Raw genomic sequence first — 20,781 nt, forward strand, 5'->3', positions numbered from 1 at the left:
ATCACATAATTCCTAACAAAGTTTTGACACAGATTCCCAATTCGGGCATTCAGAACATATAGCACGTTGCTGTAAGCAAGCACATTCTCATTCAAAGTTGCAAGTTACTATGTAGGAACAAGTTTGTATAGGTATTTCAAAGATGCCCAGAACTGAGCTAAACTTGGTATGTGTCCAACTCCTAGAAATAACTTCATGCCCCATCTGCCTTACTTCCAGCTAGTAAGGATCACATAATTCCTAACAAAGTTTTGACACAGATTCCCAATTCGGGCATTCAGAACATATAGCACGTTGCTGTAAGCAAGCACATTTTCATTCAAAGTTGCAAGTTACTATGTAGGAACAAGTTTGTATAGGTATTTCAAAGATGCCCAGAACTGAGCTAAACTTGGTATGTGTCCAACTCCTAGAAATAACTTCATGCCCCATCTGCCTTACTTCCAGCTAGTACGGATCACATAATTCCTAACAAAGTTTTGACACAGATTCCCAATTCGGGCATTCAGAAAATATAGCACGTTGCTCTAAGTAAGCACATTCTCATTCAAAGTTGCAAGTTACTATGTAGGAACAAGTTTGTATAGGTATTTCAAAGATGCCCAGAACTGACCAAAACTTGGTATGTGTCCAACTCCTAGAAATAACTTCATGCCCCATCTCCCTTACTTCCAGCTAGTAAGGATCACATAATTCCTAACAAAGTTTTGACACAGATTCCCAATTCGGGCATTCAGAACATATAGCACGTTGCTGTAAGCAAGCACATTCTCATTAAAATTTGCAAGTTACTATGTAGGAACAAGTTTGTATAGGTATTTCAAAGATGCCCAGAACTGAGCTAAACTTGGTATGTGTCCAACTCCTAGAAAAAACTTCATGCCCCATCTCCCTTACTTCCAGCTAGTAAGGATCACATAATTCCTAACAAAGGTTTGACACAGATTCGCAATTCGGGCATTCAGAACATATAGCACGTTGCTGTAAGCAAGCACATTCTCATTCAAAGTTGCAAGTTACTATGTAGGAACAAGTTTGTATAGGTATTTCAAAGATGCCCAGAACTGAGCTAAACTTGGTATGTGTCCAACTCCTAGAAATAACTTCATGCCCCATCTCCCTTACTTCCAGCTAGTAAGGATCACATAATTCCTAACAAAGTTTTGACACAGATTCCCAATTCGGGCATTCAGAACATATAGCACGTTGCTGTAAGCAAGCACATTCTCATTCAAAGTTGCAAGTTACTATGTAGGAACAAGTTTGTATAGGTATTTCAAAGATGCCCAGTACTGAGCTAAACTTGGTATGTCTCCAACTCCAAGAAATAACTTCATGCCCCATCTCCCTTACTTCCAGCTAGTAAGGATCACATAATTCCTAACAAAGTTTTGACACAGATTCCCAATTCGGGCATTCAGAACATATAGCACGTTGCTGTAAGCAAGCACATTCTCATTCAAAGTTGCAAGTTACTATGTAGGAACAAGTTTGTATAGGTATTTCAAAGATGCCCAGAACTGAGCTAAACTTGGTATGTCTCCAAGTCCAAGAAATAACTTCATGCCCCATCTCCCTTACTTCCAGCTAGTAAGGATCACATAATTCCTAACAAAGTTTTGACACAGATTCCCAATTCGGGCATTCAGAACATATAGCACGTTGCTGTAAGCAAGCACATTCTCATTCAAAGTTGCAAGTTACTATGTAGGAACAAGTTTGTATAGGTATTTCAAAGATGCCCAGAACTGAGCTAAACTTGGTATGTGTCCAACTCCTAGAAATAACTTCATGCCCCATCTCCCTTACTTCCAGCTAGTAAGGATCACATAATTCCTAACAAAGTTTTGACACAGATTCCCAATTCGGGCATTCAGAACATATAGCACGTTGCTGTAAGCAAGCACATTCTCATTCAAAGTTGAAAGTTACTTTGTAGGAACAAGTTTGTATAGGTATTTCAAAGATGCCCAGTACTGAGCTAAACTTGGTATGTCTCCAACTCCAAGAAATAACTTCATGCCCCATCTCCCTTACTTCCAGCTAGTAAGGATCACATAATTCCTAACAAAGTTTTGACACAGATTCCCTATTCGGGCATTCAGAACATATAGCACGTTGCTGCAAGCAAGCACATTCTCATTCAAAGTTGCAAGTTACTATGTAGGAACAAGTTTGTATAGGTATTTCAAAGATGCCCAGAACTGAGCTAAACTTGGTATGTGTCCAACTCCTAGAAATAACTTCATGCCCCATCTCCCTTACTTCCAGCTAGTAAGGATCACATAATTCCTAACAAAGTTTTGACACAGATTCCCAATTCGGGCATTCAGAACATATAGAACGTTGCTGTAAGCAAGCACATTCTCATTCAAAGATGCAAGTTACTATGTAGGAACAAGTTTGTATAGGTATTTCAAAGATGCCCAGAAGTGAGCTAAACTTGGTATGTGTCCAACTCCTTGAAATAACTTCATGCTCCATCTCCCTTACTTCCAGCTAGTAAGGATCACATAATTCCTAACAAAGTTTTGACACAGATTCCCAAATCGGGCATTCAGAACATATAGCACGTTGCTGCAAGCAAGCACATTCTCATTCAAAGTTGCAAGTTACTATGTAGGAACAAGTTTGTATAGGTATTTCAAAGATGCCCAGAACTGAGCTAAACTTGGTATGTGTCCAACTCCTAGAAATAACTTCATGCCCCATCTCCCTTACTTCCAGCTAGTAAGGATCACATAATTCCTAACAAAGTTTTGACACAGATTCCCAATTCGGGCATTCAGAACATATAGCACGTTGCTGTAAGCAAGCACATTCTCATTCAAAGTTGCAAGTTACTATGTAGGAACAAGTTTGTATAGGTATTTCAAAGATGCCCAGAACTGAGCTAAACTTGGTATGTGTCCAACTCCTAGAAATAACTTCATGCCCCATCTCCCTTACTTCCAGCTAGTAAGGATCACATAATTCCTAACAAAGTTTTGACACAGATTCCCAATTCGGGCATTCAGAACATATAGCACGTTGCAGTAAGCAAGCAGATTCTCATTCAAAGATTCAAGTTACTATGTAGGAACAAGTTTGTATAGGTATTTCAAAGATGCCCAGAACTGAGCTAAACTTGGTATGTGTCCAACTCCTAGAAATAACTTCATGCCCCATCTCCCTTACTTCCAGCTAGTAAGGATCACATAATTCCTAACAAAGTTTTGACACAGAATCCCAATTCGGGCATTCAGAACTTATAGCACGTTGCTGTAAGCAAGCACATTCTCATTCAAAGATGCAAGTTACTATGTAGGAACAAGTTTGTATAGGTATTTCAAAGATGCCCAGAACTGAGCTAAACTTGGTCTGTGTCCAACTCCTAGAAATAACTTCATGCTCCATCTCCCTTACTTCCAGCTAGTAAGGATCACATAATTCCTAACAAAGTTTTGACACAGATTCCCAAATCGGGCATTCAGAACATATAGCACGTTGCTGCAAGCAAGCACATTCTCATTCAAAGTTTCAAGTTACTATGTAGGAACAAGTTTGTATAGGTATTTCAAAGATGCCCAGAACTGAGCTAAACTTGGTATGTCTCCAACTCCAAGAAATAACTTCATGCCCCATCTCCCTTACTTCCAGCTAGTAAGGATCACATAATTCCTAACAAAGTTTTGACACAGATTCCCAATTCGGGCATTCAGAACATATAGCACGTTGCTGTAAGCAAGCACATTCTCATTCAAAGTTGCAAGTTACTATGTAGGAACAAGTTTGTATAGGTATTTCAAAGATGCCCAGAACTGAGCTAAACTTGGTATGTGTCCAACTCCTAGAAATAACTTCATGCCCCATCAACCTTACTTCAAGCTAGTAAGGATCACATAATTCCTAACAAAGTTTTGACACAGATTCCCAATTCGGGCATTCAGAACATATAGCACGTTGCTGTAAGCAAGCACATTCTCATTCAAAGTTGCAAGTTACTATGTAGGAACAAGTTTGTATAGGTATTTCAAAGATGCCCAGAACTGAGCTAAACTTGGTATGTCTCCAACTCCAAGAAATAACTTCATGCCCCATCTCCCTTACTTCCAGCTAGTAAGGATCACATAATTCCTAACAAAGTTTTGACACAGATTCCCTATTCGGGCATTCAGAACATATAGCACGTTGCTGCAAGCAAGCACATTCTCATTCAAAGTTGCAAGTTACTAGGTAGGAACATGTTTGTATAGGTATTTCAAAGATGCCCAGAACTGAGCTAAACTTGATATGTGTCCAACTCCTAGAAATAACTTCATGCCCCATCTCCCTTACTTCCAGCTAGTAAGGATCACATAATTCCTAACAAAGTTTTGACACAGATTCCCAATTCGGGCATTCAGAACATATAGCACGTTGCTGTAAGCAAGCAGATTCTCATTCAAAGTTGCAAGTTACTATGTAGGAACAAGTTTGTATAGGTATTTCAAAGATGCCCAGAACTGAGCTAAACTTGGTATGTGTCCAACTCCTAGAAATAACTTCATGCCCCATCTCCCTTACTTCCAGCTAGTAAGGATCACATAATTCCTAAGAAAGATTTGACACAGATTCCCAATTCGGGCATTCAGAACATATAGCACGTTGCTGTAAGCAAGCACATTCTCATTCAAAGTTGCAAGTTACTATGTAGGAACTAGTTTGTATAGGTATAACAAAGATGCCCAGAACTGAGCTAAACTTGGTATGTGTCCAACTCCTAGAAATAACTTCATGCCCCATCTCCCTTACTTCCAGCTAGTAAGGATCACATAATTCCTAACAAAGTTTTGACACAGATTCCCAATTCGGGCATTCAGAACATATAGCACGTTGCTGTAAGCAAGCACATTCTCATTCAAAGATGCAAGTTACTAGGTAGGAACAAGTTTGTATAGGTATTTCAAAGATGCCCAGAACTGAGCTAAACTTGGTATGTGTCCAACTCCTAGAAATAACTTCATGCCCCATCTCCCTTACTTCCAGCTAGTAAGGATGACATAATTCCTAACAAAGTTTTGACACAGATTCCCAATTCGGGCATTCAGAACATATAGCACGTTGCTGTAAGCAAGCAGATTCTCATTCAAAGTTGCAAGTTACTATGTAGGAACAAGTTTGTATAGGTATTTCAAAGATGCCCAGAACTGAGCTAAACTTGGTATGTGTCCAACTCCTAGAAATAACTTCATGCCCCATCTCCCTTACTTCCAGCTAGTAAGGATCACATAATTCCTAACAAAGTTTTGACACAGATTCCCAATTCGGGCATTCAGAACATATAGCACGTTGCTGTAAGCAAGCACATTCTCATTCAAAGTTGAAAGTTACTTTGTAGGAACAAGTTTGTATAGGTATTTCAAAGATGCCCAGTACTGAGCTAAACTTGGTATGTCTCCAACTCCAAGAAATAACTTCATGCCCCATCTCCCTTACTTCCAGCTAGTAAGGATCACATAATTCCTAACAAAGTTTTGACACAGATTCCCTATTCGGGCATTCAGAACATATAGCACGTTGCTGCAAGCAAGCACATTCTCATTCAAAGTTGCAAGTTACTATGTAGGAACAAGTTTGTATAGGTATTTCAAAGATGCCCAGAACTGAGCTAAACTTGGTATGTGTCCAACTCCTAGAAATAACTTCATGCCCCATCTCCCTTACTTCCAGCTAGTAAGGATCACATAATTCCTAACAAAGTTTTGACACAGATTCCCAATTCGGGCATTCAGAACATATAGAACGTTGCTGTAAGCAAGCACATTCTCATTCAAAGATGCAAGTTACTATGTAGGAACAAGTTTGTATAGGTATTTCAAAGATGCCCAGAAGTGAGCTAAACTTGGTATGTGTCCAACTCCTTGAAATAACTTCATGCTCCATCTCCCTTACTTCCAGCTAGTAAGGATCACATAATTCCTAACAAAGTTTTGACACAGATTCCCAAATCGGGCATTCAGAACATATAGCACGTTGCTGTAAGCAAGCACATTCTCATTCAAAGTTGCAAGTTACTATGTAGGAACAAGTTTGTATAGGTATTTCAAAGATGCCCAGAACTGAGCTAAACTTGGTATGTGTCCAACTCCTAGAAATAACTTCATGCCCCATCTCCCTTACTTCCAGCTAGTAAGGATCACATAATTCCTAACAAAGTTTTGACACAGATTCCCAATTCGGGCATTCAGAACATATAGCACGTTGCTGTAAGCAAGCACATTCTCATTCAAAGTTGCAAGTTACTATGTAGGAACAAGTTTGTATAGGTATTTCAAAGATGCCCAGAACTGAGCTAAACTTGGTATGTGTCCAACTCCTAGAAATAACTTCATGCCCCATCTCCCTTACTTCCAGCTAGTAAGGATCACATAATTCCTAACAAAGTTTTGACACAGATTCCCAATTCGGGCATTCAGAACATATAGCACGTTGCAGTAAGCAAGCAGATTCTCATTCAAAGATTCAAGTTACTATGTAGGAACAAGTTTGTATAGGTATTTCAAAGATGCCCAGAACTGAGCTAAACTTGGTATGTGTCCAACTCCTAGAAATAACTTCATGCCCCATCTCCCTTACTTCCAGCTAGTAAGGATGACATAATTCCTAACAAAGTTTTGACACAGATTCCCAATTCGGGCATTCAGAACATATAGCACGTTGCTGTAAGCAAGCAGATTCTCATTCAAAGTTGCAAGTTACTATGTAGGAACAAGTTTGTATAGGTATTTCAAAGATGCCCAGAACTGAGCTAAACTTGGTATGTGTCCAACTCCTAGAAATAACTTCATGCCCCATCTCCCTTACTTCCAGCTAGTAAGGATCACATAATTCCTAACAAAGTTTTGACACAGATTCCCAATTCGGGCATTCAGAACATATAGCACGTTGCTGTAAGCAAGCACATTCTCATTCAAAGTTGAAAGTTACTTTGTAGGAACAAGTTTGTATAGGTATTTCAAAGATGCCCAGTACTGAGCTAAACTTGGTATGTCTCCAACTCCAAGAAATAACTTCATGCCCCATCTCCCTTACTTCCAGCTAGTAAGGATCACATAATTCCTAACAAAGTTTTGACACAGATTCCCTATTCGGGCATTCAGAACATATAGCACGTTGCTGCAAGCAAGCACATTCTCATTCAAAGTTGCAAGTTACTATGTAGGAACAAGTTTGTATAGGTATTTCAAAGATGCCCAGAACTGAGCTAAACTTGGTATGTGTCCAACTCCTAGAAATAACTTCATGCCCCATCTCCCTTACTTCCTGCTAGTAAGGATCACATAATTCCTAACAAAGTTTTGACACAGATTCCCAATTCGGGCATTCAGAACATATAGAACGTTGCTGTAAGCAAGCACATTCTCATTCAAAGATGCAAGTTACTATGTAGGAACAAGTTTGTATAGGTATTTCAAAGATGCCCAGAAGTGAGCTAAACTTGGTATGTGTCCAACTCCTTGAAATAACTTCATGCTCCATCTCCCTTACTTCCAGCTAGTAAGGATCACATAATTCCTAACAAAGTTTTGACACAGATTCCCAAATCGGGCATTCAGAACATATAGCACGTTGCTGTAAGCAAGCACATTCTCATTCAAAGTTGCAAGTTACTATGTAGGAACAAGTTTGTATAGGTATTTCAAAGATGCCCAGAACTGAGCTAAACTTGGTATGTGTCCAACTCCTAGAAATAACTTCATGCCCCATCTCCCTTACTTCCAGCTAGTAAGGATCACATAATTCCTAACAAAGTTTTGACACAGATTCCCAATTCGGGCATTCAGAACATATAGCACGTTGCTGTAAGCAAGCACATTCTCATTCAAAGTTGCAAGTTACTATGTAGGAACAAGTTTGTATAGGTATTTCAAAGATGCCCAGAACTGAGCTAAACTTGGTATGTGTCCAACTCCTAGAAATAACTTCATGCCCCATCTCCCTTACTTCCAGCTAGTAAGGATCACATAATTCCTAACAAAGTTTTGACACAGATTCCCAATTCGGGCATTCAGAACATATAGCACGTTGCAGTAAGCAAGCAGATTCTCATTCAAAGATTCAAGTTACTATGTAGGAACAAGTTTGTATAGGTATTTCAAAGATGCCCAGAACTGAGCTAAACTTGGTATGTGTCCAACTCCTAGAAATAACTTCATGCCCCATCTCCCTTACTTCCAGCTAGTAAGGATCACATAATTCCTAACAAAGTTTTGACACAGAATCCCAATTCGGGCATTCAGAACTTATAGCACGTTGCTGTAAGCAAGCACATTCTCATTCAAAGATGCAAGTTACTATGTAGGAACAAGTTTGTATAGGTATTTCAAAGATGCCCAGAACTGAGCTAAACTTGGTCTGTGTCCAACTCCTAGAAATAACTTCATGCTCCATCTATCTTACTTTCAGCTAGTAAGGATCACATAACTCCTAACAAAGTTTTGACACAGATTCCCAAATCGGGCATTCAGAACATATAGCACGTTGCTGCAAGCAAGCACATTCTCATTCAAAGTTGCAAGTTACTATGTAGGAACAAGTTTGTATAGGTATTTCAAAGATGCCCAGAACTGAGCTAAACTTGGTATGTCTCCAACTCCAAGAAATAACTTCATGCCCCATCTCCCTTACTTCCAGCTAGTAAGGATCACATAATTCCTAACAAAGTTTTGACACAGATTCCCAATTCGGGCATTCAGAACATATAGCACGTTGCTGTAAGCAAGCACATTCTCATTCAAAGTTGCAAGTTACTATGTAGGAACAAGTTTGTATAGGTATTTCAAAGATGCCCAGAACTGAGCTAAACTTGGTATGTGTCCAACTCCTAGAAATAACTTCATGCCCCATCAACCTTACTTCAAGCTAGTAAGGATCACATAATTCCTAACAAAGTTTTGACACAGATTCCCAATTCGGGCATTCAGAACATATAGCACGTTGCTGTAAGCAAGCACATTCTCATTCAAAGTTGCAAGTTACTATGTAGGAACAAGTTTGTATAGGTATTTCAAAGATGCCCAGAACTGAGCTAAACTTGGTATGTCTCCAACTCCAAGAAATAACTTCATGCCCCATCTCCCTTACTTCCAGCTAGTAAGGATCACATAATTCCTAACAAAGTTTTGACACAGATTCCCTATTCGGGCATTCAGAACATATAGCACGTTGCTGCAAGCAAGCACATTCTCATTCAAATTTGCAAGTTACTAGGTAGGAACATGTTTGTATAGGTATTTCAAAGATGCCCAGAACTGAGCTAAACTTGATATGTGTCCAACTCCTAGAAATAACTTCATGCCCCATCTCCCTTACTTCCAGCTAGTAAGGATCACATAATTCCTAACAAAGTTTTGACACAGATTCCCAATTCGGGCATTCAGAACATATAGCACGTTGCTGTAAGCAAGCAGATTCTCATTCAAAGTTGCAAGTTACTATGTAGGAACAAGTTTGTATAGGTATTTCAAAGATGCCCAGAACTGAGCTAAACTTGGTATGTGTCCAACTCCTAGAAATAACTTCATGCCCCATCTCCCTTACTTCCAGCTAGTAAGGATCACATAATTCCTAAGAAAGATTTGACACAGATTCCCAATTCGGGCATTCAGAACATATAGCACGTTGCTGTAAGCAAGCACATTCTCATTCAAAGTTGCAAGTTACTATGTAGGAACTAGTTTGTATAGGTATAACAAAGATGCCCAGAACTGAGCTAAACTTGGTATGTGTCCAACTCCTAGAAATAACTTCATGCCCCATCTCCCTTACTTCCAGCTAGTAAGGATCACATAATTCCTAACAAAGTTTTGACACAGATTCCCAATTCGGGCATTCAGAACATATAGCACGTTGCTGTAAGCAAGCACATTCTCATTCAAAGATGCAAGTTACTAGGTAGGAACAAGTTTGTATAGGTATTTCAAAGATGCCCAGAACTGAGCTAAACTTGGTATGTGTCCAACTCCTAGAAATAACTTCATGCCCCATCTCCCTTACTTCCAGCTAGTAAGGATGACATAATTCCTAACAAAGTTTTGACACAGATTCCCAATTCGGGCATTCAGAACATATAGCACGTTGCTGTAAGCAAGCAGATTCTCATTCAAAGTTGCAAGTTACTATGTAGGAACAAGTTTGTATAGGTATTTCAAAGATGCCCAGAACTGAGCTAAACTTGGTATGTGTCCAACTCTTAGAAATAACTTCATGCCCCATCTCCCTTACTTCCAGCTAGTAAGGATCACATAATTCCTAACAAAGTTTTGACACAGATTCCCAATTCGGGCATGCAGAACATATAGCACGTTGCTGTAAGCAAGCACATTCTCATTCAAAGATGCAAGTTACTATGTAGGAACAAGTTTGTATAGGTATTTCAAAGATGCCCAGAACTGAGCTAAACTTGGTATGTGTCCAACTCCTAGAAATAACTTCATGCCCCATCTCCCTTACTTCCAGCTAGTAAGGATCACATAATTCCTAACAAATTTTTGACACAGATTCCCAATTCGGGCATTCAGAACATATAGCACGTTGCTGTAAGCAAGCACATTCTCATTCAAAGTTGCAAGTTACTATGTAGGAACAAGTTTGTATAGGTATTTCAAAGATGCCCAGAACTGAGCTAAACTTGGTATGTGTCCAACTCCTAAAAATAACTTCATGCCCCATCTCCCTTACTTCCAGCTAGTAAGGATCACATAATTCCTAACAAAGTTTTGACACAGATTGCCAACTCGGGCATTCAGAACATATAGCACGTTGCTGTAAGCAAGCACATTCTCATTCAAAGATGCAAGTTACTATGTAGGAACAAGTTTGTATAGGTATTTCAAAGATGCCCAGAACTGAGCTAAACTTGGTCTGTGTCCAACTCCTAGAAATAACTTCATGCTCCATCTCCCTTACTTCCAGCTAGTAAGGATCACATAATTCCTAACAAAGTTTTGACACAGATTCCCAAATCGGGCATTCAGAACATATAGCACGTTGCTGCAAGCAAGCACATTCTCATTCAAAGTTGCAAGTTACTATGTAGGAACAAGTTTGTATAGGTATTTCAAAGATGCCCAGAACTGAGCTAAACTTGGTATGTCTCCAACTCCAAGAAATAACTTCATGCCCCATCTCCCTTACTTCCAGCTAGTAAGGATGACATAATTCCTAACAAAGTTTTGACACAGATTCCCAATTCGGGCATTCAGAACATATAGCACGTTGCAGTAAGCAAGCAGATTCTCATTCAAAGATTCAAGTTACTATGTAGGAACAAGTTTGTATAGGTATTTCAAAGATGCCCAGAACTGAGCTAAACTTGGTATGTGTCCAACTCCTAGAAATAACTTCATGCCCCATCTCCCTTACTTCCAGCTAGTAAGGATCACATAATTCCTAACAAAGTTTTGACACAGAATCCCAATTCGGGCATTCAGAACTTATAGCACGTTGCTGTAAGCAAGCACATTCTCATTCAAAGATGCAAGTTACTATGTAGGAACAAGTTTGTATAGGTATTTCAAAGATGCCCAGAACTGAGCTAAACTTGGTCTGTGTCCAACTCCTAGAAATAACTTCATGCTCCATCTCCCTTACTTCCAGCTAGTAAGGATCACATAATTCCTAACAAAGTTTTGACACAGATTCCCAAATCGGGCATTCAGAACATATAGCACGTTGCTGCAAGCAAGCACATTCTCATTCAAAGTTGCAAGTTACTATGTAGGAACAAGTTTGTATAGGTATTTCAAAGATGCCCAGAACTGAGCTAAACTTGGTATGTCTCCAACTCCAAGAAATAACTTCATGCCCCATCTCCCTTACTTCCAGCTAGTAAGGATCACATAATTCCTAACAAAGTTTTGACACAGATTCCCAATTCGGGCATTCAGAACATATAGCACGTTGCTGTAAGCAAGCACATTCTCATTCAAAGTTGCAAGTTACTATGTAGGAACAAGTTTGTATAGGTATTTCAAAGATGCCCAGAACTGAGCTAAACTTGGTATGTGTCCAACTCCTAGAAATAACTTCATGCCCCATCAACCTTACTTCAAGCTAGTAAGGATCACATAATTCCTAACAAAGTTTTGACACAGATTCCCAATTCGGGCATTCAGAACATATAGCACGTTGCTGTAAGCAAGCACATTCTCATTCAAAGTTGCAAGTTACTATGTAGGAACAAGTTTGTATAGGTATTTCAAAGATGCCCAGAACTGAGCTAAACTTGGTATGTCTCCAACTCCAAGAAATAACTTCATGCCCCATCTCCCTTACTTCCAGCTAGTAAGGATCACATAATTCCTAACAAAGTTTTGACACAGATTCCCTATTCGGGCATTCAGAACATATAGCACGTTGCTGCAAGCAAGCACATTCTCATTCAAAGTTGCAAGTTACTAGGTAGGAACATGTTTGTATAGGTATTTCAAAGATGCCCAGAACTGAGGTAAACTTGATATGTGTCCAACTCCTAGAAATAACTTCATGCCCCATCTCCCTTACTTCCAGCTAGTAAGGATCACATAATTCCTAACAAAGTTTTGACACAGATTCCCAATTCGGGCATTCAGAACATATAGCACGTTGCTGTAAGCAAGCACATTCTCATTCAAAGTTGCAAGTTACTATGTAGGAACAAGTTTGTATAGGTATTTCAAAGATGCCCAGAACTGAGCTAAACTTGGTATGTGTCCAACTCCTAGAAATAACTTCATGCCCCATCTCCCTTACTTCCAGCTAGTAAGGATCACATAATTCCTAAGAAAGATTTGACACAGATTCCCAATTCGGGCATTCAGAACATATAGCACGTTGCTGTAAGCAAGCACATTCTCATTCAAAGTTGCAAGTTACTATGTAGGAACTAGTTTGTATAGGTATTACAAAGATGCCCAGAACTGAGCTAAACTTGGTATGTGTCCAACTCCTAGAAATAACTTCATGCCCCATCTCCCTTACATCCAGCTAGTAAGGATCACATAATTCCTAACAAAGTTTTGACACAGATTCCCAATTCGGGCATTCAGAACATATAGCACGTTGCTGTAAGCAAGCACATTCTCATTCAAAGTTGCAAGTTACTATGTAGGAACAAGTTTGTATAGGTATTTCAAAGATGCCCAGAACTGAGCTAAACTTGGTATGTGTCCAACTCCTAGAAATAACTTCATGCCCCATCTCCCTTACTTCCAGCTAGTAAGGATCACATAATTCCTAACAAAGTTTTGACACAGATTCCCAATTCGGGCATTCAGAACATATAGCACGTTGCTGCAAGCAAGCACATTCTCATTCAAAGATGCAAGTTACCAGGTAGGAACAAGTTTGTATAGGTATTTCAAAGATGCCCAGAACTGAGCTAAACTTGGTATGTGTCCAACTCCTAGAAATAACTTCATGCCCCATCTCCCTTACTTCCAGCTAGTAAGGATGACATAATTCCTAACAAAGTTTTGACACAGATTCCCAATTCGGGCATTCAGAACATATAGCACGTTGCTGTAAGCAAGCAGATTCTCATTCAAAGTTGCAAGTTACTATGTAGGAACAAGTTTGTATAGGTATTTCAAAGATGCCCAGAACTGAGCTAAACTTGGTATGTGTCCAACTCCTAGAAATAACTTCATGCCCCATCTCCCTTACTTACAGCTAGTAAGGATCACATAATTCCTAACAAAGTTTTGACACAGATTCCCAATTCGGGCATGCAGAACATATAGCACGTTGCTGTAAGCAAGCACATTCTCATTCAAAGATGCAAGTTACTATGTAGGAACAAGTTTGTATAGGTATTTCAAAGATGCCCAGAACTGAGCTAAACTTGGTATGTGTCCAACTCCTAGAAATAACTTCATGCCCCATCTCCCTTACTTCCAGCTAGTAAGGATCACATAATTCCTAACAAATTTTTGACACAGATTCCCAATTCGGGCATTCAGAACATATAGCACGTTGCTGTAAGCAAGCACATTCTCATTCAAAGTTGCAAGTTACTATGTAGGAACAAGTTTGTATAGGTATTTCAAAGATGCCCAGAACTGAGCTAAACTTGGTATGTGTCCAACTCCTAAAAATAACTTCATTCCCCATCTCCCTTACTTCCAGCTAGTAAGGATCACATAATTCCTAACAAAGTTTTGACACAGATTGCCAACTCGGGCATTCAGAACATATAGCACGTTGCTGTAAGCAAGCACATTCTCATTCAAAGATGCAAGTTACTATGTAGGAACAAGTTTGTATAGGTATTTCAAAGATGCCCAGAACTGAGCTAAACTTGGTATGTCTCCAACTCCAAGAAATAACTTCATGCCCCATCTCCCTTACTTCCAGCTAGTAATGATCACATAATTCCTAACAAAGTTTTGACACAGATTCCCTATTCGGGCATTCAGAACATATAGCACGTTGCTGCAAGCAAGCACATTCTCATTCAAAGTTGCAAGTTACTATGTAGGAACAAGTTTGTATAGGTATTTCAAAGATGCCCAGAACTGAGCTAAACTTGGTATGTGTCCAACTCCTAGAAATAACTTCATGCCCCATCTCCCTTACTTCCAGCTAGTAAGGATGACATAATTCCTAACAAAGTTTTGACACAGATTCCCAATTCGGGCATTCAGAACATATAGCACGTTGCTGTAAGCAAGCACATTCTCATTCAAAGTTGCAAGTTACTAGGTAGGAACAAGTTTGTATAGGTATTTCAAAGATGCGCAGAACTGAGCTAAACTTGGTATGTGTCCAACTCCTAGAAATAACTTCATGCCTCATCTCCCTTACTTCCAGCTAGTAAGGATCACATAATTCCTAACAAAGTTTTGACACAGATTCCCAATTCGGGCATTCAGAACATATAGCACGTTGCTCTAAGCAAGCACATTCTCATTCAAAGATGCAAGTTACTATGTAGGAACAAGTTTGTATAGGTATTTCAAAGATGCCCAGAACTGAGCTAAACTTGGTATGTGTCCAACTCCTAGAAATAACTTCATGCCCCTTCTCCCTTACTTCCAGCTAGTACGGATCACATAATTCCTAACAAAGTTTTGACACAGATTGCCAATTCGGGCATTCAGAACATATAGCACGTTGCTGTAAGCAAGCACATTCTCATTCAAAGTTGCAAGTTACTAGGTAGGAACAAGTTTGTATAGGTATTTCAAAGATGCGCAGAAATGAGCTAAACTTGGTATGTGTCCAACTCCTAGAAATAACTTCATGCCTCATCTCCCTTACTTCCAGCTAGTAAGGATCACATAATTCCTAACAAAGTTTTGACACAGATTGCCAATTCGGGCATTCAGAACATATAGCACGTTGCTGCAAGCAAGCACATTCTCATTCAAAGATGCAAGTTACTATGTAGGAACAAGTTTGTATAGGTATTTCAAAGATGCCCAGAACTGAGCTAAACTTGGTATGTGTCCAACTCCTAGAAATAACTTCATGCCCCATCTCCCTTACTTCCAGCTAGTAAGGATCACATAATTCCTAACAAAGTTTTGACACAGATTCCCAATTCGGGCATTCAGAACATATAGCACGTTGCTGTAAGCAAGCAGATTCTCATTCAAAGATGCAAGTTACTATGTAGGAACAAGTTTGTATAGGTATTTCAAAGATGCCCAGAACTGAGCTAATCTTGGTATGTGATCAACTCCTAGAAATAACTTCATGCCCCATCTCCCTTACTTCCAGCTAGTAAGGATCACATAATTCCTAACAAAGTTTTGACACAGATTCCCAATTCGGGCATTCAGAACATATAGCACGTTGCTGTAAGCAAGCACATTCTCATTCAAAGTTGCAAGTTACTATGTAGGAACAAGTTTGTATAGGTATTTCAAAGATGCCCAGAACTGAGCTAAACTTGGTATGTGTCCAACTCCTAGAAATAACTTCATGCCCCATCTCCCTTACTTCCAGCTAGTAAGGATCACATAATTCCTAACAAAGTTTTGACACAGATTCCCAATTCGGGCATTCAGAACATATAGCACGTTGCTGCAAGCAAGCACATTCTCATTCAAAGATGCAAGTTACTAGGTAGGAACAAGTTTGTATAGGTATTTCAAAGATGCCCAGAACTGAGCTAAACTTGGTATGTGTCCAACTCCTAGAAATAACTTCATGCCCCATCTCCCTTACTTCCAGCTAGTAAGGATGACATAATTCCTAACAAAGTTTTGACACAGATTCCCAATTCGGGCATTCAGAACATATAGCACGTTGCTGTAAGCAAGCAGATTCTCATTCAAAGTTGCAAGTTACTATGTAGGAACAAGTTTGTATAGGTATTTCAAAGATGCCCAGAACTGAGCTAAACTTGGTATGTGTCCAACTCCTAGAAATAACTTCATGCCCCATCTCCCTTACTTCCAGCTAGTAAGGATCACATAATTCCTAACAAAGTTTTGACACAGATTCCCAATTCGGGCATTCAGAACATATAGCACGTTGCTGTAAGCAAGCCCATTCTCATTAAAATTTGCAAGTTACTATGTAGGAACAAGTTTGTATAGGTATTTCAAAGATGCCCAGAACTGAGCTAAACTTGGTATGTGTCCAACTCCTAGAAAAAACTTGATGCCCCATCTCCCTTACTTCCAGCTAGTAAGGATCACATAATTCCTAACAAAGTTTTGACACAGATTCGCATTTCGGGCATTCAGAACATATAGCACGTTGCTGTAAGCAAGCACATTCTCATTCAAAGTTGCAAGTTACTATGTAGGAACAAGTTTGTATAGGTATTTCAAAGATGCCCAGAACTGAGCTAAACTTGGTATGTCTCCAACTCCAAGAAATAACTTGATGCCCCATCTCCCTTACTTCCAGCTAGTAAGGATCACATAATTCCTAACAAAGTTTTGACACAGATTCCCAATTCGGGCATTCAGAACATATAGCACGTTGCTGTAAGCAAGCACATTCTCATTCAAAGTTGCAAGTTACTATGTAGGAACAAGTTTGTATAGGTATTTCAAAGATGCCCAGAACTGAGCTAAACTTGGTATGTGTCCAACTCCTAGAAATAACTTCATGCCCCATCTCCCTTACTTCCAGCTAGTAAGGATCACATAATTCCTAACAAAGTTTTGACACAGATTCCCAATTCGGGCATTCAGAACATATAGCACGTTGCTGTAAGCAAGCACATTCTCATTCAAAGTTGCAAGTTACTATGTAGGAACAAGTTTGTATAGGTATTTCAAAGTTGCCCAGTACTGAGCTAAACTTGGTATGTCTCCAACTCCAAGAAATAACTTCATGCCCCATCTCCCTTACTTCCAGCTAGTAAGGATCACATAATTCCTAACAAAGTTTTGACACAGATTCCCAATTCGGGCATTCAGAACATATAGCACGTTGCTGTAAGCAAGCACATTCTCATTCAAAGTTGCAAGTTACTATGTAGGAACAAGTTTGTATAGGTATTTCAAAGATGCCCAGAACTGAGCTAAACTTGGTATGTCTCCAACTCCAAGAAATAACTTCATGCCCCATCTCCCTTACTTCCAGCTAGTAAGGATCACATAATTCCTAACAAAGTTTTGACACAGATTCCCAATTCGGGCATTCAGAACATATAGCACGTTGCTGTAAGCAAGCACATTCTCATTCAAAGTTGCAAGTTACTATGTAGGAACAAGTTTGTATAGGTATTTCAAAGATGCCCAGAACTGAGCTAAACTTGGTATGTGTCCAACTCCTAGAAATAACTTCATGCCCCATCTCCCTTTCTTCCAGCTAGTAAGGATCACATAATTCCTAACAAAGTTTTGACACAGATTCCCAATTCGGGCATTCAGAACATATAGCACGTTGCTGTAAGTAAGCACATTTTCATTCAAAGTTGCAAGTTACTATGTAGGAACAAGTTTGTATAGGTATTTCAAAGATGCCCAGAACTGAGCTAAACTTGGTATGTGTCCAACTCCTAGAAATAACTTCATGCCCCATCTGCCTTACTTCCAGCTAGTACGGATCACATAATTCCTAACAAAGTTTTGACACAGATTCCCAATTCGGGCATTCAGAAAATATAGCACGTTGCTGTAAGTAAGCACATTCTCATTCAAAGTTGCAAGTTACTATGTAGGAACAAGTTTGTATAGGTATTTCAAAGATGCCCAGAACTGAGCTAAACTTGGTATGTGTCCAACTCCTAGAAATAACTTCATGCCCCATCTCCCTTACTTCCAGCTAGTAAGGATCACATAATTCCTAACAAAGTTTTGACACAGATTCCCAATTCGGGCATTCAGAACATATAGCACGTTGCTGTAAGCAAGCACATTCTCATTCAAAGTTGCAAGTTACTATGTAGGAACAAGTTTGTATAGGTATTTCAAAGATGCCCAGAACTGAGCTAAACTTGGTATGTGTCCAACTCCTAGAAATAACTTCATGCCCCATCTCCCTTACTTCCAGCTAGTAAGGATCACATAATTCCTAACAAAGTTTTGACACAGATTCCCAATTCGGGCATTCAGAACATATAGCACGTTGCTGTAAGCAAGCAGATTCTCATTCAAAGATGCAAGTTACTATGTAGGAACAAGTTTGTATAGGTATTTCAAAGATGCCCAGAACTGAGCTACACTTGGTATGTGTCCAACTCCTAGAAATAACTTCATGCCCCATCTCCCTTACTTCCAGCTAGTAAGGATCACATAATTCCTAACAAAGTTTTGACACAGATTCCCAATTCGGGCATTCAGATCATATAGCACGTTGCTGTAAGCAAGCACATTCTCATTCAAAGTTGCAAGTTACTATGTAGGAACAAGTTTGTATAGGTATTTCAAAGATGCCCAGAACTGAGCTAAACTTGGTATGTGTCCAACTCCTAGAAATAACTTCATGCCCCATCTCCCTTACTTCCAGCTAGTAAGGATCACATAATTCCTAACAAAGTTTTGACACAGATTCCCAATTCGGGCATTCAGAACATATAGCACGTTGCTGTAAGCAAGCACATTCTCATTCAAAGTTGCAAGTTACTATGTAGGAACAAGTTTGTATAGGTATTTCAAAGATGCCCAGAACTGAGCTAAACTTGGTATGTCTCCAACTCCAAGAAATAACTTCATGCCCCATCTCCCTTACTTCCAGCTAGTAAGGATCACATAATTCCTAACAAAGTTTTGACACAGATTCCCAATTCGGGCATTCAGAACATATAGCACGTTGCTGTAAGCAAGCACATTCTCATTCAAAGTTGCAAGTTACTATGTAGGAACAAGTTTGTATAGGTATTTCAAAGATGCCCAGAACTGAGCTAAACTTGGTATGTGTCCAACTCCTAGAAATAACTTCATGCCCCATCTCCCTTTCTTCCAGGTAGTAAGGATCACATAATTCCTAACAAAGTTTTGACACAGATTCCCAATTCGGGCATTCAGAACATATAGCACGTTGCTGTAAGTAAGCACATTTTCATTCAAAGTTGCAAGTTACTATGTAGGAACAAGTTTGTATAGGTATTTCAAAGATGCCCAGAACTGAGCTAAACTTGGTATGTGTCCAACTCCTAGAAATAACTTCATGCCCCATCTGCCTTACTTCCAGCTAGTACGGATCACATAATTCCTAACAAAGTTTTGACACAGATTCCCAATTCGGGCATTCAGAAAATATAGCACGTTGCTGTAAGTAAGCACATTCTCATTCAAAGTTGCAAGTTACTATGTAGGAACAAGTTTGTATAGGTATTTCAAAGATGCCCAGAACTGAGCTAAACTTGGTATGTGTCCAACTCCTAGAAATAACTTCATGCCCCATCTCCCTTACTTCCAGCTAGTAAGGATCACATAATTCCTAACAAAGTTTTGACACAGATTCCCAATTCGGGCATTCAGAACATATAGCACGTTGCTGTAAGCAAGCACATTCTCATTCAAAGTTGCAAGTTACTATGTAGGAACAAGTTTGTATAGGTATTTCAAAGATGCCCAGAACTGAGCTAAACTTGGTATGTGTCCAACTCCTAGAAATAACTTCATGCCCCATCTCCCTTACTTCCAGCTAGTAAGGATCACATAATTCCTAACAAAGTTTTGACACAGATTCCCAATTCGGGCATTCAGAACATATAGCACGTTGCTGTAAGCAAGCAGATTCTCATTCAAAGATGCAAGTTACTATGTAGGAACAAGTTTGTATAGGTATTTCAAAGATGCCCAGAACTGAGCTACACTTGGTATGTGTCCAACTCCTAGAAATAACTTCATGCCCCATCTCCCTTACTTCCAGCTAGTAAGGATCACATAATTCCTAACAAAGTTTTGACACAGATTCCCAATTCGGGCATTCAGATCATATAGCACGTTGCTGTAAGCAAGCACATTCTCATTCAAAGTTGCAAGTTACTATGTAGGAACAAGTTTGTATAGGTATTTCAAAGATGCCCAGAACTGAGCTAAACTTGGTATGTGTCCAACTCCTAGAAATAACTTCATGCCCCATCTCCCTTACTTCCAGCTAGTAAGGATCACATAATTCCTAACAAAGTTTTGACACAGATTCCCAATTCGGGCATTCAGAACATATAGCACGTTGCTGTAAGCAAGCACATTCTCATTCAAAGTTGCAAGTTACTATGTAGGAACAAGTTTGTATAGGTATTTCAAAGATGCCCAGAACTGAGCTAAACTTGGTATGTCTCCAACTCCAAGAAATAACTTCATGCCCCATCTCCCTTACTTCCAGCTAGTAAGGATCACATAATTCCTAACAAAGTTTTGACACAGA

Source organism: Diceros bicornis, chromosome 14 (assembly GCF_020826845.1).
Source record: "Diceros bicornis minor isolate mBicDic1 chromosome 14, mDicBic1.mat.cur, whole genome shotgun sequence".
NCBI lineage: Eukaryota > Metazoa > Chordata > Mammalia > Perissodactyla > Rhinocerotidae > Diceros > Diceros bicornis.